Source organism: Harpia harpyja, chromosome 1 (assembly GCF_026419915.1).
Source record: "Harpia harpyja isolate bHarHar1 chromosome 1, bHarHar1 primary haplotype, whole genome shotgun sequence".
Taxonomy (NCBI): domain Eukaryota; kingdom Metazoa; phylum Chordata; class Aves; order Accipitriformes; family Accipitridae; genus Harpia; species Harpia harpyja.
This window is the reverse complement of record NC_068940.1, coordinates 46,204,671-46,225,890: the sequence shown is the minus strand read 5'-3', so window position 1 is coordinate 46,225,890 and position 21,220 is coordinate 46,204,671. Positions and strand designations below refer to the sequence as shown.

Sequence of the window (21,220 nt, the reverse complement as noted above, 5' to 3'; positions counted from 1 at the left end):
GCAGGAGCTGCGGCTGTCCTGTGCCTCCTTGCCCCGGGTCAAGCCAGCCTGGGGGCAATGACCATGAGATATCATCCCCCCTCCCTGATCAGCGCTGAACCCCAGGAAACATCCCTGTGCTGGCTCCATAAGGTAGCCTAGGGAAAACAAGAGCAGAAAGGATCTTCCCTTCATCCCTGGCAAGAAGCAATGATGCACCCAGCCAGAGGCGCTCGGGCCCCAGGGTGCCAGGCTGGAAGGGACTCAGTGCGCCCGCTACCCCCTAATAGGGATGGAGATTCCTGTGGAAATGCTCTTCTCCCTGGCTCCAAAATCTGCCACCAGTGAGATCCACAGGGTGCACAAGGCATTGGAGAGACCTGAACAGCAACAAGTTTCAAACAGGGTCCTGCTGGCATCTTGGTCCCTGTGGCATGGGTGCCTGCACTTCACCCCATCGAGGACCCCACTGTGCTCTTCTGAACCCCTTGCACGTTGCCCACGCTAAAGGCCACCATGCTGTGCTCGAGGACTGAATCACAGAATCACAGGCTGGTTGAGGTTGGAGGCACCTCTGGAGGTCACCTTGTCCAACCCCCTGCTCCATCAGGGCCACCCAGAGCCGGCTGCCCAGGACCGCATCCAGGTGGCTTTTGAGTATCTCCACAGATGGAGACTCCACCGCCTCCCTGGGTAACCTGTGCCAGCGCTCGGCCACCCTCACAGTGAAAAAGTGTTTCCTGATGTTCAGAAGGACGCTCCTGTGTTCCAGTTTGCGCCCGTGGCCTCTGGTCCTGTCCCTGGGCACCACTGAGAAGAGCCTGGCTCCATCCTCTTGGCAGGAAGCCCTGGCAGCGGCCAAGGATGGCACATGCTGCTGGAAGCAGGGGGGAAGTTGCCCCATGGATGAGCTCCCCCACTCTTCACTCTAAGGAGAGGCAAATGAATCCCACAGGGTGGCACAGGCCAACCTGCGTAGCACATTTTTCCCTTTAAAAGTGAGGGGATCGCAGAGTCCCAGCAGAGCCCAAGAGACCTCCATGGGCATTTCAGCACAGGATTCAGGCCAGCAGAAAGATGTCAGCTGCGGGTACCACCCCACAGAAGAGCACCCCTAACTGCTGCAGTGCCACAGGGGATGGCAGGCACCCAGCTAATGCCTGAGTTGTCCCACGGAGATGTGACTCATGGCTGGGCCTGATCCTGCACCTCCTCACCCACCAAAAAAACCACACCAAGATCCCTCCCGGATCTTGGGGACCCACCCACACCAGAGATGCCCGCCCTCCAAGCAAGCACTGAGCCATGCCACTGAGCCAAGCTCCTGCAAAGGCGGTGGTTGCTGGTGAGTCCCTCCTTGCTCCCACCACCCCTGCTGACCCCATGACACAGTCTCCTCACGTCCTTGCAATCCCACCCGGGCACAGAAGGCAACCGTTTGCATTCTGCACTGCCACCCGAAGCACGATTTGGTGACTCAGGCACCGAAGCAGAGCCAGCTCCCTCTGACCACAATGGGACACAGCTCAACTCTTAGAAGGGGTCAGGGCTAAGCTGGGCCGAGGTTTTAGTAACATCACAGTAATTCCTTAGATCCCAGTGGAGAAGGCTGTGGGGGCAGAGGGGCACTGTTCTTATTCCCCCCCCACCAGCCTAGCAAAGCTGGCTGTCAGCCATCATTTTGGAGGCATCTGCAAACCCGGAGGAAGACAGGGAGGTGGCTGCTGCATGGAGCAGTTCTATCTACAAGCTGATTCAAAGTTTCCTTCAATCCCAGATACAGCCTCTGATTTCGAGCATCAAAATGTTTCTGATTAATTTGGTAGAAATTAAAGGGGGGGGGGGGGGGGGGGTAAGGGCTGGCAAAACCAACCCCTGTCCTGGAAATGCTGGAAAATCCACTGAAAAAATTTACCCCAACTTGCATTTTATTAAAAAAAAAAAAAAAGTACCTTTTGATGACCACTAGCACCTGGCACATCCCTCACAAAAGCAATGCTCACAGAGGACAACCCTCCCCACATTCTGGCATGCACATCCCTGCCCACAGGGATGGAGGGGAGTGCTGGGTTGCAGCCCAGGTGCCCTGGGGCCACTGTACCACCAGCCCACCCAGGAAGGGGCTGCCTTGATGCCTCACAGCCCCAGAGTTGAAGAAGGGCCAGCATAGTTCGGGGCTGGTGCGAAGGGCTCTCCAGAGCAGTGGGAGCATGGTGCTGGGCCCCAGGCTGCACCAAAACCATGCTCGTGGCTTGCTCTTCAGCCCTCATCGGCACAGTGGCTTTCCCCACTCGGAAAGGGAACTTGGAGGGGGGGGGGGGGGGGGGCAAGGGGCTGCAGGGATCAGGAGACTTGCCCAGTGCTTCTGCAGTGCCAGCCCTTTGCCTCATGCTGGAGCAAAAGCACCTTCCTCCCTGAGCTGTGTCCCCCAGGACTGCTCTGCTATGGGGTCTGTCCCTGTCCCCCCCCACCCTGGGCCTGTACACTGGGAGCAGGACATTGTGGCACCCATCACACCAGGAAGCCCAGGCAAGGAGGGGAGGGCAGCAGAGCTGTGCCAGCGCTTTGCTGCTGGGCTTCACACACACACCACCAGCACCCTCCACAGGCTGGGAGCTCTCCCAGCTGCCGGCAGGGGAAACTGAGGCACACGGGGCTTGGTCACACATCAGCCATGGCAATGCTCTCTCCCTGCCTCCCACCCTGGTGGGGGATGTAGGCATTTGGGATGGGCCTCATCCTGCAACCGTTCCCCTGCCCAGAGCCTGTACCCAGCTGCCAACTCAGCCCTGCCACCCCCCTGAGAGGGGCGGGGAGGGGTAGGCATAGGAGAAAACATGACATTAATCCTCAGAGTGCTTTAAATCCAAGCAAGGGCTAATCATTACTTGTAACCTCCAGATATCAGGGGCACCCAGAGGCACCCTGCGGCTGCTCACCCTGTGCAGGGACACTGCGCCTGTGCCTGCCCCTGCTGCCCTGCACAACCTGAGCAGGAGGGAGGATTTGGGGGGGGGGGGGGGGGGGGGGGGCAGGGGCTGCAGCACAGCACACCTGATCCATGCCCAAAACAGTCTTTTCCTGAAGCACCCCACTTGAACCACTTGTCCCTGTCACCACCTGTTCAGCTCTGTCCTCGCATTAGCAAAAAAGAGTTTGGCACCTACCTTGGAGGTTCACACAGGCTGAAGCAAGTGCTGGAGGGGCTGTTATTAGAATATTTGTGGGTTTTAACCCAATTCCCCTGCTTTCAGGATGCCTGGCTCATACCTTCTGAATGCCTAAAGACACGAGCGCAGGCTTCACTCTGGTTTCTTCACATCCAACCCTCTCCAACCATGAGGAATGTACGTCCAGGAGAGGGGAGCAACAGCACCCCAGTGGCTGTGCAGCCATGAACCAAATCCCCACTGGTGACAACAGATTGAAGCAGGATCAGGACCCTAAGAAACCCCAGAGCATCACCAAATAAGACTAAATAACAAGAGCACGCGCAGCACAGCCCCTTTGCCCATCTCGGGGTTCAGCATCCTGCTAACATGCCAGGTCAGGGGCACTGACCCACCGGACAAGGCCAGCTCTGCTGGGGCAGGGCAAGCAGCCGGAGCAGGAGCAAACCGGGGAGCAGCCTGTGCGCTGGTGAAGACTCACAGCTCCAACAAGGAACGGGAGGGCAGAAAAGGAGGAACCATCTCCTATGCACAGAAATATCCCCCCACCCCAGTCCCCATGGTGCAGCAGCTTCCCAGGCTGCTGCAGAGAAGGACCCGCACACTCTGCAGGTGCCCAGGCATAGGAAAAAAGAGCTTTTTAGCTTTTTCCAAGGCAAGGACAGCTCCGAGGCCTCAGAGATGTTCAAGATAAGAGACAAATGTTTTAAAGGCCAGAAGGGACAGGAAGAGGGATAACAGAGGAAGGGACAGGAAGAGGGATAACAGAGGAAGGGACAGGAAGACGGATAACAGAGGGTGGGTAGAAGAAAAAGCAAGTTGGCTTGGAGCTGCAGTGGGCTGGGGACCAGCCCACAGGCTTCCTTCATCAGCTCTGACCTTCCCCATAGAGGACACCACAGGACACAGCGGGGACTTGGGCCATGCGGGCAGATGTGGGGCTACTGCGAAGAAAAAATGGTACTAAGGAGAAAGTATCTCGGTCCTGCCTCAGGAGTGCAACTGCACTGCGGGGTGCACACCAACCCAACCCAGACCCCCCACTAGCGCTGCCCACACCGGGGTCCTGCCGCCTCCTGCCACCGCAGAGGGCAGGACACGCAGCGCTGTGCCCCTGGGTCCCACAGGACAGTGCGGTGCCCCGCTTGTTGGGGAGGGCTCCAGGGGCCTCCCACACCGGACAGGCTCGCTCCCGCCTATCCTCACATTTTCCAGTTTGTCTGGGACAGTGCCTCAGTGCCTGAGGTCCCCAAAGACCCCCCGGGCACCCCCAGACCTGATGCAAAGCTCACCAGGAGATGTGCTGGCCAGATCTGGGGCTGTGGCAGGCACCCACTGGGGGGAGTCCCCCACTTCAGCAGACCATAGGGTAAGCCTCAAGGGCAAGGAGGAAAGGGGTCCCCAGCCCTCCCCACCCACCCTGGAGGAGACAGGGAGGGGACAGGCCATGCCACCAAGCCTGGAGGAGCAGGAGCAGAGCTGCCCCAGCCCCTGTGCTGCCCCACCCCACCTTCATAAGCCCCACATGCTCCAGGCCCCCCTCTCCTCTCCCATCGGCTCCCCACCAGGTCGTATCCCCCAGGAGCTGGGATGCCGTCTCCCCCCAGCCCTGCCCCGGCTTTGCTGTGGCACAACATGAGAAGTGCCCACACACCAGACCACCAGTTCTCTGGAATGGATTTACTCCGATTCCCTCCTGCTTAACATCCTTTATCCGTCCCCTGTTTGTCTTTCAGCAGCAATTAGCTCTGCCCGGGCTGCTTTCCCTGCCTGTTTCATATTCAGGATGTATATATAATGTATGTACTATATACATTAATGCAGCACCATCACCACACGGTCTAACGCGCGATGCACCATCACTTCAGAAGGTCCGAGTCCCAAAGCCACCATGATGCTGGTCCCCAGCCGTGCCTGCAGTGACCGGCACTGCAGTGCCCGCTCCTACACCCGAGTCCTAAAATATACATACGGCATAGCTGGAATCCAGCTGCTGCGGGGAAAACTGTAACTTGGAAATTTCCATGCTCTGAAGCATTTCACAGATACGCAAAAGGACCAACAAGGTGTCAAGGAGCTTGAACAAGTCACAGGGCTGAGCAGGAGCCAGAAATAGCAACCAGAAGCCTGGGTTACATGTGCCAGGAAGGACCACAGCATGGGCAGACAGACACCCCCCCATCAGGCTGCCCTGTAGCAGAAAACAACCTTCAAATTATTACCTCAGTGGAGATGGACAGCAAGTGGTTCATGGCCTTGAATAACCTTTCTTACCTGACTCTGACTCTACTTTGCTAAGAAAATACTTCACTAGTCTCACTACAATACCTATTTGCAAGCAACAGCATTTGTATCCCTGCAGAGCTGGGGAGAATCTGTCCTGTGGCATCCAAGCGCCTGGACGCTACGGACACCCAAACTAGGGACAAACACAAAACTCCTCAATGACTTGCAAAATGCAACCAAAAAAACCACTGTCATCAGGCTTCAGCTTGCTGCAGGGCACCTAGTCTACAAAAATCCTTCAGAAGGAAATCAGAGGCTGGAAAGCACCAACCTGGACACGCATGCGCTGAGGACACAGTACTTCAGCCTCCAACCCAGCTGTGCGCTACAGCACCCAGGACACGGCCCAGCCTCCCAAGAGGATTACACCTGTGGGCAGTTCTGACAATTTACGTCTCAGGTTGAGGGTATCTGAGCCCAGAAAGGACATGGAAAGATGCCCAAATAATATTTTTGAAGCATAACAACAGTACTTGTCCATCATCCTTGAGATGGTTCAGAATAGCTCAATGGATTTACAGTTGTGCCAGATGTGCTGGGGGTAACCTGCCTCCCACCAGGAAAAGGGAGGCAGGTGACCCCCACTTCTAACCTGAATTACAGAAACACCTGCTCAGCAAGGAGCCCCACAGCACAGTTTACAGGGACCAGAGATGCCTCCCCCTGCATGCACGGGGAAGAGGGGGGTTGTCTCATCCTCCCCGCCGGCTGCCTGTGACCGAAGCAGCATGCCAGGACGTCCAGCCAAGCAGGTGACTGTGCTCTTGGGTTGGGAAAATGATGGTTGGATGCCACCGCAAATTCACCAAGGTGCCAGGGCACCAAACTCTGTTGCTGCGGCTGCTGCCAGGGAAGGGACCGAAAGGTGGAGCTCCCTTTGCAGGCAGAGCACATCTCTCTCCAGCTCGGTGCTGGCGTACCTCACAGCCAGGCTCGGGAAATGCTGATAAGATGAGGGAAAACATCTTCTCTCCCTCCTCTCGCACAGCTCTCCTTCCAGACAATTAATTTCAGCCCTGCACCAGCCCGTGGCTGTCTTGCAGCACTGCTGTGAATCATCGGTAGTGAAACGCTGACTCACAGAGGTGAGGCTCTGGATGCGGCTGATGTGGGAGCCCTGGTCCCTGCAGCCTCCTGCAAGTGAGCTCCCGACAACCCTCCTTCAGGTCCCCACACTGCCTCTGCAAGCCCCAGGGAGGCCACAGCAGCCCTCCACTGCAGCAGGGAGATGATGCTTCAAGAGGTCATTTAATCCCACTCAGCTCAACACAGGGACTAGCTCCATCCATACCAGCCCAACAAGCCTTTAATAGTCTCCTGCGGTGGAAACTCCTCTCCCTGCATCACCACCCACGCCAGGGCTTTATCCTCATCACATTAGAGAGGGATTCTCCAGCATCTCGCCAAACCTCCTTCCCTGTAGTATTGGGCTGTGGTTGTCCCTGTCAAGGAGCCAGGGCAGAACTTCTGCCCTTCCACTATTTCAAGTTCTGCATCTCCCCACCATCCCCAGGTCACCACAACTCCTCCATGGGAACAGCCCCGCAAAGAGCCAGTGCTCTGAGCAGCAGCTCAGCCCTGCACAGAGGAGAAGGCAACACCCGCACTAGCTCACTCAGCCCAGGGACAGCAACCCCCTGCGGCCACCGTTCAACCAGCAGGACCTGTGTCCACCCGGACGGGAAAGTGCCTTCTCAGGTCCGTCAGGTTCCAGCCTTGGTTCTTCCCAGACATGATCTGGAGGCCCTCAGAGAGCAACAGGTCTACAGAGCCACTAAACCAAGGCAAAGACAGCTGCCCAGGGAGGTCCCTGCAGGACCAGCCCCAGGAGCTCCTCTCTGCTCAACCCTGAAAGAGCAGAAAACAGCTGGCAGAGGCATGGGCAGTTGAGCACTGAGTGCTGCTGGGTCCAAACCAAAAGCATTCTGTTCCTCCTCCTGCCATAAGGGTCTTGACTGTGCCGTGAGGGTCTAGTCCACGTGCCCTTGCTGCCTGTAGCTGAATGGACCTTGGGGTTCATCTTGTCTCTGCCTGGCTCCTGCAGATCCCTGTTAGCCGAGACGGCAAGGCTTTGCATTTGCAGCACTGAAATTTGCTGTCTGGTGTGTAACCACAGCTTTCCAAGACCCCTCATGCCCACATACTTGTCTCAAGGCCCTTCTCTACATTCCCTCCTTTTGTCCTGCTATTTTCTCTCTATTCCTCAGATCAGTCACACAGATGGATGTTTTAGCATCCAAGTCTTTTTCCAGACAACCACAATCTCTTCTGATGTTCTCCATTTACAGTAAAGCAGTTCCCCCTTCACCTCACACCAAAGGCATCCTCCATTTCCCAATGACCTGGCTCCTCTGCCCAGCAAGCACTTAAACATGCACACAACCAGCAGGACTCAAGCACAAGAGCATGGGCACTGCATTCCACTGGCACTGGGAGAAGCTTTATCGCTCACCCATTCCCTGCCACTACCATCCACCTCATCCAGTCCTCCCTGCAACCATGAGGTGCTTGCAGGCATTGTCACTCCATCCACCCACGAGCCTTGCACCACACATCCATCCACATCACTGCATACACGTGTAGTCTCAAGGCCACATTGCCCATAACTCACCCTTTTCCCATCACCTCCGAGCCTGCTCCCTCCCACCCACTTGAAAAAGAAAATGTCAGGCCAACACAGCATGATGTTCTCCTGCCCAGCAGGATGGTGTGAGCTCAAGTAGGTCACACTAGGAGCATGAAGGACAGTGTGAGTGTTCCCTCTTCACCCCAGACACCTTTCCCGCCAGCTTGTGAGCAGACCTCGTGCTGGCCTAGCTGAGGTCTGCTGCTTTGTCCTCCTAACCAGACCAAGGCTGGCCCAGCACACCACAGCACAGCATCAGGGGGACCCGGTCCTGCCGCAGCTCCTGCCTTTGGGTAGGGAAGATCCATGAGGTTTGAACCTGCTAGTGGAGGAGACCACCACCAACTAACCACAAGAGGCTGCTTCCAGTGAAACTGCAGGGACACATCAGCTCCTGTTCCTCCAGCAGAGATGACAAGTCTAGCTCAGAGCCTGCCTGGCAATGGAGGGCAGGAAGGTCTCATCAAGGCTGTCTGGACCAGTCCCTTCCTGAAGACAGGCCCAAGTCTGCCCTATCAGCAGGTCTTAAATCAATGTAGGGCTTTGATGGCTACTTCAGACACCTTTGTCAGGAGAGGTGTTTGCTTTCCAGCCCCAAGCAAGCCTGGCAAGCTTGGGCTGTTGAGTTGCTGTGCTCTGCAACCATTGACCTGACCCGGAGTTCCTGAGGGATGCTGAGCTGGGGAAGAGGAGTCAAACCCAGGGCTGAAGCAGCCGTCGAGCACCACGATGAGAAGCAGACAGTGGCTCTTCATCGACACAGTGCACGACGGCCAGGCTGGAGCTGCCAAGCGATGAATAGGGTCAAGTGGGGAAAAATATGAGAGTAAAGGTAGCAAGGATGAGATGATCCCATGGCAACACACTCATGTGAGCACAGCGATCCTGTGTAACACCTCCACAAGCTTTGGGATCCACCACGTGGAAGGAGCCCACAGCATGGGGCTCTCCCACCTCTCTGAACAGGGCTGGCACAGCTGCTCTCCTGCAGCAAGCTCAGACTTAATTGACACTTGTTGAATCTGTGTTTGGGCAATTATGTATTTATATTATGTCAGCAGTTGCCAAGAGCCCGGACATCTGCTTGCTCATCATACATGAGCCAGGCAGCGCGGAGACATTTGACCCCAGAGCAGGATGCTGGGCTTTTGCAAACACAGCTGACAGGCAGAAAAGTGCCTCCCCTGGCACAAACCGCACTGTCCTCCACCAGCATCACCTTCAGGAGGTGGGCAGAGACCTGCTGCCCACAGCGGCATCCCCCTGCTCCAGGGTTAATAAAGCAGCCTGAGCTTATTTTACCAAACTACACCCTGGAAACTGGGCTCAGCTCCCCTGCGGCTCCAAAGGCATCGTGCCATGGGTCAAAAATGAATCATGAGAAAGGGAGGGGGAGGGGAAGGCAAATTTAAGAAGCCACCGAGTTCACAGGGAGGGGGCAGGGCTGTCCCCCAAGTCAGCCTTGAGTTAGGCAGCGATGGCAACTCACCGCCTGCCCAGCTCAGCTGCTAGCATCAAAAGCAGCAGGGCACAGTCTGTCCTGAGAGACCAAACCCTCCTTCCAGATTGCTCCCTCCGTGCTTTGGCCCCAGCCCTTTTAGCACCAGGAAAAACCAGGGAAGAGGAGTGTGACCTCTGCTGTGTCCCGGCAGGAGGGGGGAACAGGGCTGAGGGACCTCGTCCTCCAAGCCTGCCAGGATGCAAAAGCAGCATGTCCTCCTCCCTGCTGCCCTGCTCCCACTACGCACGGTGACACAGGATCGTTTTGCAAACCTGAGCAATTTGGCGCCATTTTAAACAAGGTTTCACTCCTACCCTTTCGAGTGACACCTCCCAGCTGAATAAATAATTCCAGGAATAAATTGCTGTGACCCCTCACAGCACACAGCTTGGGAAGCCAAGAAACACCTTCCACACATCATTAACATGCAGTCAAAGATCTCTCAACCAGTGGGTCAGGAGAGTGGTGATTCAGCTCTTGCAAAAACACCCCGTGCTTCTCCAGATGAAAGTGCAGCCCAGACACCACCCAGCAGTGAGATGAAAGAGCCAGCACAGACTGCAACTCCCAGCCACCCCTCATCCCCTGGTTTGCTCTCCCTGCTCCCAGAGGCCCACATGAGCATGTGGGATGGGACTGGCAGCACCAGCCATGGCATGCTGTGTGCCATCGCCGAGCCCAGACGCTGCAGCATCATCTTGGCAGACCACAACCCACCTGCTTAGCACTCTGGGGATTTCTCTGCTTTCCTCGGCACCCACGGGTTCCTCCAGTCTCACCTGTTCTCCCCTCCAGAAGCCGAGTCCAATCGATGTCCTCGGCCATGCCAGGGCTCTGCCTGCACCTGCCCAGCCCGGGCAGGGCAGCAGCTCTGTGGTCCCGCGGCCTTTGAAGGTGCCAAAGGACCAACGCTACTCCAGACCTCTCCGGTTTCAGCCCAACTCCCTCACATTTCAGCTCCCTCCCCCTGATGTCAGCCACTTGGTAGCACAAGCAGAAATGCCTACCTGTCACCAGCTAGCTGAAAACCATCCCCTGCTCCCAGGCAGAGCCACTGCTGCTGCTCCCCAAGAGCTGTCCCTGCTGCCCACCAGCCACACACCCCAAAGCATCTCCAAAGCAGCTCAGCAGGCAGATACAGGCAGGCGGCAATGGCCGCCTCGCTGTCTCCTTGGGAGGAGAGCCTGGTGGCAAGGCTGCACTGTGCCAGCACCATCACTGGCTCTCAGGGACAGGGGTATGTCTCAGCAGGGAATGGCTCACCGGTCCCCTCCCTGACTGGGAACAACCACACCGCCATGCAGCACCTTCATGCCAGTACAGCCATACCAGCCTGCAGGCTTACAGGGACCCCAAAGCTCAGCCCAGAGCACAGGCTCCCACCGGCAGCATGGCAGCTCAGCCACTCGGGAGCAAAGGGCGCAGCGAGGACAGATCCTTGCACCAGGATCCAGCAGCAAACCAGGCAGCCCCTGTGCCAGAAACCATACAGCCACCAGCAACCCCACCCTGCATCATCCTCCACTGGCTGCCCGCACCCTGCCTGCTGCTCCAGGAAAGAGCCCGGCGGGTGTGGAAGTTCATTAAGGCTTCTTGCAAAACCAAAGGCTGCCCAGCTTGCCCCCTCTGTCACATCAGGCAGCCCTGTAAAGCCAGGAATGTGCCTCTTCCAGGCAAATGCATACCTTTTAAAAGGCATGCTTGTGCTGGCAGCACAGTTCAGAGCACACTAGGTGCAGGAAGACAGGAGATTTACGATATGACCATGCACCCAGGGCATTCAGCTCTTCCAGCAAAGGTCCAGCAAGAAGCACTGGCTATGGGCAGGAATATTACAGGAGAGGGCACGGGAGAAAGCAGGTTGTTTAACATTCAGCACACAACATCCTCCAATGCAATGGCACATGGTGAACCAGCCCAGGGGGGTGCACTGAAGGGTTTAAGCCACCATCCAGAGCAACCTCTCCATCCTCTTGCCCCCGAGCAGTCATCAACACAGCTCCTGCCCACACTGCAGGATGTCATTTGATCCAAAGACTCTCCCAGTGCCTTACAAACACCCAGCCTTGGGAAGGTCGTAAAAAAAAAAAGGGACCCAAGGCCACAACTTACCCAGGCAGGTTTGCAATCATCCTGAGAGACAGCCCTGAGTCGGGACACCTGTGCAGTGCAGCCACTGACACCTCCCCAAACCCTTCTGCACCGCTCAGCCTTCCCATACCACCCTGACCGCCCCTGTCTCAACACAGCCACCACCTAAGGAGGACCGAAGGTACCCAGGCTCCATTGGCACAACTGTTCAGAGGGGAAACGTGCTCCCCCAGTGTTTCACAGCCAGCCCACCCTGCATCCACAGCCCCCAGCCCAGCCAAGGGGCTGCACATGAGCCACAGGGTGCAGGAGCCTTGGGGGTCCCCACTTTTTGCCCTGCTTCGCTGCAAAATGGCAAAATCAGGCAGGGAAGCAGCAGAGGTAGAAGCCCCAAACAAAAGGGTCAACGGAGCTTCAAGACAGCTTCCTTCCCCAAGGTGAGGGTGTCAGTGATCTTCGGCAGAAGAACCCCAAATCAGGGTTCAGCGGTGCCCACAGACACTCTGGGGTGCCCTTCTGCCCCGGGACAGTGTGGTGCAGCCAGCAGGGTGGCAGGACCTCCCACTGTGCTGCCTGGGGAGGATGCAGGCGATGCTGGAGCAGACAGGCAGCGGTGCAGCGGCTGGTACCCAGAAAGCTCCACCTCTGCTGGTTGCTTAGCGACCAGCATCCCGCAGGAGCCACCTCGCCCGCACATCCCTGCCAGCAGCGCCAGCTCTGCCGCAACGGCTCTGGCAGCAGAGGCGAGACCAGAAACCTCCACCTGGTATCTGCCAGCTTCCTCCTTCCCGCTGAAGCACTGGGGCCTGGCGGTGCCGGGGATGTGCTCCACTGCTGTCCATCTGTCCCTGCACCCCATCAGCCCCCACATCTCAGCCCCCAGCCTTGCCTCAGACCCAAGGCCTACAGGAAAGGGAGTAACACTTTTAGATGAGACAGAACTTCCACCCCAAGTCCAGCTGCTGCCTCCAAAAGCTGATAAATGCTAGACAGGGAAAGGAAAAGGACAAATGCAAACCACTTCATGCCCTCTGAGGCCATCTCAAGCAGCCAGCCCAGCTGACTGGGAATGAGCATCCCCCACAGCACCACACAACCTGCTTTCCTGGGGACACCGATGCATCTGAGCACCCCCCATGCTCTGGTCAGCATCATCCTTCACAGCTTGGCTCCCTCCTAGCAAGTCCCCAAGCTGCAAAGGGCAAGTCACAAGCCTCAGCATCACTGTGGCTTCCCAACTGATAGAGGCCAACGTACTTGAGAAAATCCCTCCAAACACCTCAAAATTCCTTTGCAGGGAAGAAAATGCTACAGGTTCACAGGAAGAAAAGCAGCAGATCAATAAGTGAAACAGGCAGGAGCTGGAGCTCAAGGAAGAGAATTGTTCTTGCAAATGTTTTTTTGGACACTGCCTGCAATTTATGCTGCTGTTCATCTTACTTCTGAGCGAAGACAGATTAGCTGGCTGGAAAGAGGAGCAGGAAATTGCTATATTAACTGTGGAAAATCAGGACTGGAAAATAGACTTTCTAGGGCTTCCTCAAACTATCCCCAGCACTGGTGTCTCTAGCACAGGTCTGACCTCTCATGGGTCAGAGCTAGAGAGCAAACCAAGCTTTTCCTTTGACTTGGAACCTGAAAATCTGATTAATCATCAGTCCTGCAAGAAATCAATGTGACCACAAGCACATTGCCCCAAAGTCTCATTAAAAAAGCTGAGGGGCTTCCATGAACTTTCAACCCTGCAGTAACAGCCTCCTTACAACTTGGCATTGGGTGCCAGCATCGCAGGAGGCAAAGGCTCCATGCATTAAAGTAGCCCAAGATACCCACAGTTGGGACTCCAGAGGCTGCTCTCCCAATGGTCTCCACCTTCCCTTGCACCCCCACCCAGGCCACACTGGATGGCAGGGGAGATGCTACCAGCTGGCATGGCCCAGCATCCCACACCCAGCTCGCTCACTGGCATCATCAAAACCAAAGGTTTTTCAGGGGAGTAGAATATCTTAGGTGAGTTGGGGGTTTTTTCGTTTCTTTTAAGATAAGGGAAGGAGGTACTTTATGCAACAAAATGACTACAACTATAGGATTTTTTTAAAACAAACAAAAAAACCCGCAAACCTCCATTCTTCTTTGAATGCATGTTTAATAAGGCACAGAGAACAGGGCACAGAGGACTGGGCAAAGGCACCAGCAGGGCCAGGGCAGCAACCAGGAGCCACAGCAGGCTGCTCTGCTAAGACCCACGCTATGCCCCCTCGTGCACACAGGCACCCGGCTTCTGCTAGACCAAGCCTCTGACTCCTCTCCAAGTGCTGGCTTGATCTGGTCCTGAGACTACAAACAGTGCCACTGCTTGGGACTTATTCCATTGGCTTTATATTATTCCCAAATACAAAGCTTAAAATTCCTTTCCCCCCCCCCCTTCAACTGAAAGTTTAAGTCTGATTTACCCCTCAGGTGCAGGCAGGTCTCTGCCAGTTGCAGGCAGCAGCATCCCACTGCACACAGGCAGCTGGGTGGGTGCAGGTCCACTCCCACTGCCTGGACTCACATCTGCCAACGCTGTGCCCGCAGACCCCATGTAGGAATCCAGCTCAGGCATGACACCAAGTTTCCCACTTAATTTTAACCCTTTTCATCCCTGGTACCACTCCTCCACTTCCACATGACCAGATGCCAACCCTGCCAGAGGGGTGGCAGGAACCAAGAGTCATTTAGATGATGCATAGATATAATCCTGAACAGCTGTACAAATCCATGCCAGGGTCAAAACTGGGAGAGATGCACGGAGACCCCCCAGCTCCCACTGCAGAACTGCTCCAGCCTGGTGTTCTCCCATCCAGCATCCTCCAGGCCTCACCCCAGGGGGGGTCCCACCACACCAGCCAGCCTCCCACGCACAAGGCAGACATCTTCTGGTAAATAAATATTGCTGGTTTCCCCTTGTTCTCCCCCAATTCTTCCATTTTACCTCTTGGACAATCCTGAGCAGTTGTTTTTCTCAGCTGTTTAATCTCTCTCCAGCTCCCAGAGGATGTACGCTTTGTGCCTGCAGAAGCTCATCTAGCTTTGATTTGTCTCATATTCTACCCCCAGGGCAGGTGACGGGTATTCAGGGAACTTGGACAATTAAACGACAACAGAAAGAAGGGCTGGAGAAGTTTTTTTTTAAAAAAAAAATAAAAATTAAAATAAATAAAGTGGGGGAAAAAAAAGCAAACCTGAATGAAGTCTCTCCTCCCCGCTGCACCCAAGGGCAGAGCCCCAAGGTGGGTAGAGCCCACGGTAACCACCAGTGCCTCCTGCTCTTGTGCTTGGAGAGGAAGGTCCCAATCCAGGCATCCTGGGCACAAAACCCTGCTCCCGGCACAGGAGGGTGCTGCAGCCAGCCTGAATGCAGGGAATAGGGACCCCATTGCTGCAGCCCCACCACAGCACAACCCAAGGGAGAAATTTGTGTCCAGGAGGTCCTGGACACAAGTGGCTGGCAGAGGGGGCAGCACTCCCTGGCACATGACTTGTGCCTAGCAGACCTGGGGCACAGGCTGGTGCGGCTCCTGCCCTCCCAGCTAAACCAGGACAGCCTCAGCCAGGACTGGGAACACAAAGCCAGTGGCAGCTCCCAGGCAGATCCAGGCTCAGCCAGATCCATCCCAGCCTGACCCATGTCCCACACAGCCCAGCCTCGCAGCAGGGCTCCTGGGCATGGAGCAGTAACACCACAGCTGCCACGAGCATGAGGCTCCAGCACTCTCACCGCAGCATGAGGGGAACAAGACAGAGATGCCTCTTATACCCGGCAGCCATCTCTGATGGGTTTACTGCTTCCCACTGTGCCCTCCTGATGGTAGGCAGGACACCCGCAGCCAGGAGGAAGGTGCCTGGGGGGAACAGTGCGAATAGTGCAGGCAACTGCCGGAGGATGCCCAGGGCTGGGTGTGCAGGAGGAAGGCATGGTGGTCTTGCCTGGAAGAGGTGTTGGATGGCTGACGACCATGTGGGGACGCAGGCAGGGCTGTAGCCCTGGCAGAGCACCGACATGCTGCACCCATCCCCGGGCTGGCACGGCACCACCTGCCTCTGCTAGCCAGTCCCTGGTCACTCCTCAGGAACCTGAAGGTGGGCCATGACAGGTGCCTTCTAGAAAAGGAGAAAAGTCTAGATGTTCCAAGAGATGGGGCTGCCTGTCTTGGTCACCAGGTGGACAAGCCAAGCAGCAGGAAGGTCACTTGCCACCCCAGACAGCCTCTCACCCCCCACCAGCATCACCCCACCAGGGCTGGCACAAGGGACCCACTTGGAGATGGCTCTGGAGCGCGAGCCCCTGATCCATGCCAGAGGCACCCATGTTTGTCCAGCTCTCCCCAGCCGGCCCCGACTTCAGGGCATCCATCCAGGGCACTGGTGCAGCCCCGGCCACCAGGAGCCACTCGTCTGGGGGCTCTCAGGATGAGGCAGCAAATACACCACTCAGCACTGCATCCCTTGCAACAGCATCGGGGACAGCAACTGGGGCTGTCACTGGTGGCAGTGAATGGGTGGGACAGCAATCCACCCAGCATGGCCGCAGCATCCACCAACGTCTCCGTCTCCCCGGCAACCTGGGTACCAGCGCCTTCTTACTTGTAGCTGAGTGGTCTTGTGCAGTAAAAGCCATGCTGAATCCATAGCAGGATTACAGCAGCCCTCTCCTTCCCTCGCTCTCCTGCCCTTTCCATCCAAAACTCATCATTAAAACATAACCTTGCGGTGAGGAACAAGAAGCATCACGCCAGGGTCATGGGGAGCGGCAGCACTCCTGCTCACCCCACCAAACACCACCACCGTGGGGGTTTACCGGGCCCCCCTGGGCTTTCAGCTGGAGGAAAGTGGGACCTGTGTGGCAGCTGTATGCAGAGTGATGGACACTGTCTCAATGCTGGCTACCTCAAATGGCCTCCATTACTTGCACGTGGGAGCAGGATGAGCATCCTCCAGGTGACACCAGTGGCAAGGAGACCCAACCTCACTCTCCATCCAGCACATTCAGTGGCCTCAGAGGCTCTGAAAGCTCCTCACTGCAACACAAAGCTCCCTCCAGTGCCCCGCCAGCTTCCCCATCACCCTACCAAGCATCCTGCCTTCTTTGCAGGTGGAGAAGGACACAAGCCAAGACCCGAGTTCTAGGGCAGCATATGGCTCCATGAGGAACTGGCTTTTTCCAGAGGTCCCTGAGCAATGCCACAGCAGAGAAAATACCGGCCATGCTGAGGACCCTCTCAGCAGGCTGAGATGCTGTACACAGCAGCATGACAAGGACCCAGCCCTCATGGAAGGAGCATCCCCTGGGGAGGCACCAGGGAGACAGGTGAGCACCAGCGCCCCAGACCTGCACCCTGGATAGGGCTGAGCCTGGCAAGCTGCAATGAGGGGAGCAGATCATGCCCCACCAAACCTGTTGGCCTCCCACTGAGCATCTCTCAGCACCTGCTCTTGTAGCTGATGAGGATGGGAAGTGGCCCAAACACTGTTTAACCCCTTCAGCAACAGGCAGGAAAGCAAGAAAGGAAAATCAAAAGCCTCTGTCCCAGAATAAAGGAGACAGCAGCAAGGGCTGTAGAGGAGCCAGGCTGAAAGAAGTCCAGAGAGGTGCCACCACCAGCACCCATCTGTTGGAATATGATGCCCCAGAGCATACCGACGCCAGGGCCAGGTGCTCTCCCACACATGGTCCAGGCTCCGCATCCACCCTTGGGAGTAAGCCCTGCAGATCCCCACCCCACACTGTGCCTGCTCAGATGCTGCCTACAGCTCCGCATCCCTTGGGTCCTGCTGTGCCAAAAAAGCTGCTGAAACACCAGTCCCAGGTAGCAAGTCCTCCTCTGCAGGGATCTGAGAACAGACAGCTCTTCCTTTCCACCCAGCCCCAGTGGGATCACCAGTTTAGCAAGGCAGGATCCCATCCCAGCCCTTCACACCCTTGGCCAAAACCAGTGGTGAGGGTGGTTACATCACGTGGGAATAGAGCTCTCCGCCATGCTGAGACCTGCCAAGGACTCAGCGCACAGCCATTGGAGCAGTAAAGGTGCATCTTCCAAGGAAAGTCCCATCTCCTGCCACCCAAGCAGACAGTGCCACACATCAAAGGTGGGGAAAGATCACAGCCCCAGCACGGCTCTCAGGCAGAGAAGCCTTCAACAGCCAGGCATAGGGGGTCAGAGATGGGTGGGCATCCCAGCTCAACCCAGCTATAACACAGCAGGAGGGAAGCCCAGCTCCTAACTGACATGATGCAAAAGAGGTTAAAAGTATCAGCCAAAGCAAGCAGGGTGTTTGGCCAGAAGCCAGCCTTTCTCAAGCTGAGTTAGAGGGAGCTGGCAGCTCTCACCAGCCTTCAGGGCATGCATTGCCACATACCGCAAACCTGTTTGCTCAGCCCAGGCCAAAGCAGCTGGGGTGGCACCCAGCAAGCTTCATTGACCAAGGCATGTCTCGCAGCGAGGACAGGCCCCAAATCAAGAAGAAAGTGCACCCGCAGCCCCGAGCCAGGGCAGGGGGAGCAGGCACGGCACTGCCCCGCCCCAGCACCCGCTGCAGCCAGCACTGCCACCGAGCAAACACCCACCCCACAGCAGTGCCACCAGCTCCCGCCGGCTGTGCCAGGGGCTGGCAGCACTGCCTGCCCAGCCAGGGTCCCACCACTGCATGGGGCAAAGGGCAGGGAGGAAAGAACAGCTTCATCCTCCCAACTACTACGTAAAACAGACCGACAGCGTTTCTCAGGCAAAAGGTGATCTGTGCAGCATCCTGGGCCAATTCTTATAATAAGGAAGTAATCCTGCCCAGGCTGTTGGGGAGGGACCTCAGCAGCTGCTTTGTGCTCATCTTCACTTTGCAGCCATTAGAAACTGCCTGCAAGCAGAGTTATGGGGCTAAACCATCTCAGTGCCGCATCCGGACAGCACAGGGGGCTCTGCCTGGGGGATGGGGCTGCCCTGCTGTGGAGCTGGCCATGCCCCGCTGGCCCTGTGAGCTTTTTTGGATGCGGAAGGGGCTGCCCAAGAGATGCCACGGCCAAATGGAGCAGTCAGCCCAGGTGGGGACCAGGCTCTCCAGAGAGATACCAGGACCACCAGCACTGCAGCCATCCCCTCCCCTCCTACTCCAACCCTCATGCAGGGATGGCACCAGCATGGAGCCCGCAGCTGTTCTGGTGCAGCAGAGGGAGGGAGACTGAACCAAAGGCTGTTATGGTTACAACCAGTGCTCTTTGAACCCAGTTCACCCAGCTGCAGATATGCCCCGTGGCTGGCCACTGCAGAGCATCAGCAAGGCACCCTCAGATACACACCAGAAGCAGGTAGAGGGTGTTGCAAACCATGTGGACCACCCATCACCAGGGATCACTCTTCCTCTGCCAGCAACAGCAGAGAGCAGCTCCCGTCCCCACTCCAGGTCACTCGCTGCCTCTGCGGCAATCACTGCTTGCTGACAAAAGCAAGCATAGTAAGGTAGAGACCATGGGTTCAGCTGTCTTGTGCTGGGGTGTAGCAGCCAGGCAAGATCATCTGCTTTAGTGTAAGAAGAACACAGGACCAGACACCCTGGAAACCACAAGGCCAGCCCGTAAGCAGTGTGCTGGAAGAGGAGAGGAGCTCGAGTAGGTGAAGAGCACCTAGAGCAAGGGGCTCGGCCCTGCCTTCCTCCATCTTCTCTTTCTTTCCAAAGGAAGGCCCAAGCTCTCTGCCTACAGTCATCGTCTTCTGATCTGCAGCCCCAGAAGAGCCCTGTCTGGGGTCTAAAGCAGTGGCTACAGAGTGCCATTTTCCCCAAGGTAATGGTCACATCTTGTGCACCACTTCTGAGGAGGATGGAGCAGTTCAGTTGGAAGGGACCTACAACGATCATCTAGTCCAACTGATGGATGACCATGTCCTCTGAGCAAGCTCCCAAGGAACCAGTCCTTTCCCTTCACATCTGCCTACCAAATCCCAGCAGCAAGCCCTTCATGACATCCAGGAGGTAGGATACTACATCAGCTGTGAGGGAGCTGTAGAAAAACAGAGAAATGAGCAGCTCATCATCAGCACAATCACTGTGCCGTGACCGGAGTGTCACCAACCCTTCCAGAAGCGGGGGCACACCTCCCTCGGCACAAAGCAGCAACTAGCCCAGGCCATGCTGGCAAGGCTTCGCTTGCCCAGACTTGCCAGGGAGCTGGGACCTGTGGGCAACCGGCACATGGCTGGGTGAGTCTGCTCAGAGCACACAGCCATGAAGCAGTTCTGCTGTGCAAAAGTGCTTCCCCAAGTCCCCAGTGCTGGCTCACGAGAGACGCAACTGAAAGAGGGTAACATGACACCAGACACCCCGGACCTGGGCCACCGACCCCTATCTGCACCCAGGACACCAAGGCCACTAGCAAAAGCAAGGGGTTGGCTGGGTACCAGAGGTCATCACAGAGTGGTGTGTGTCCTCCCACTCCCTGTGACACCCCAGTGTGGGGAACCCCAACAGGGACTCACTCACACCCCCCATGCAGGGGCAGAGCTTCCTGCCAGGCATTGCCCGGGAGCCAAATGCTCCCACATCGGTGGTGACTGGTGCTCAACCTCCCAAGCAGCCTTCCCTGTGCAGAGCCCCAGAGCAGAAGCACACAGGCACACCACACCATGCTGGAGGGAAACTGAGGCATGTAGTGATGCAGGATCACATGCAATCCACCACTGAAGTTGGGCCTGCATCTCTGCCCCCCACCAATTCCAAAACTGGTCTCCAGCACCCAAACTCCAGCATACAGAGACAGGACAAGAAACCCTGTCATTCTCCCTGCTTTCCCTACAGACACATACCTGCAGACATGGGCAGAGCTGGCATCCTGCCAGACCCGCAAAGAGCCCTCCTGGAGGGATGGTCTTGTAGCACCACTAGTGAGAAACCGCTCATGAAAAGTAACACGCTGCCCCATTCCAAGCCAGAGACACCTCTAGCCCCAAGGAGCACATCGCAGCAGCTCATCACAGCCCTCAGCAAGGATGCAGATACCCTGCCCACATCCAGGGCAATGCCTGCCTCTGCTCCCTTCACCTTGTGTGGACAAGAGCCAAACCCTGGTGAGCAGTGGGGTTCCACAGATGCAGTGAGCCTCATGGTGCATGCTGCTGCACGCTCCTGTCACCCAGGAAAGAGCCAGGACAGCGGGGTGCAGCCATAGAGCTCCTCATCCCCAGTTTTCAGATGATGACACCTTGCTCCCATCTTGGGCCCAGAGGGAGGGTAGCACTGCTGTGTTGCCCTCTGCCCAGGCTCACCTTGCAGGTCAGGGAGTGAAAGCAGAAGCAAGACCTTGTCCTCCCAGCTATCCCCAGCCGCACACCATCTGCAAGACACACGGAAGCAGCTCACATCTGGTTTCACAGGGATAGCACCGTGCAAACCCGCTGTGCAATGGGGCCCTGGAGCGGAGCAGCCCACTCAGCCGGAGGGACACCAGGGGTCCCTGAGTAGGCCTGGACCACAAGCCCTTGGCTCTTTCAGGCACCCCAGCAATTTAATTCTGCAGCTCAGACCTATCGCTGCCCTCTC

At 56.7% G+C, this 21,220-nt stretch overlaps 1 protein-coding gene across 13 annotated transcripts in view; it reads right to left on the bottom strand.

Moving 5' to 3' along the window:
• Positions 1-21,220, bottom strand: part of EPB41L1 (erythrocyte membrane protein band 4.1 like 1) — a 73,852-nt gene that overhangs the window by 40,656 nt on the left and 11,976 nt on the right. The gene's annotated exons all lie outside the window — the stretch shown is intronic.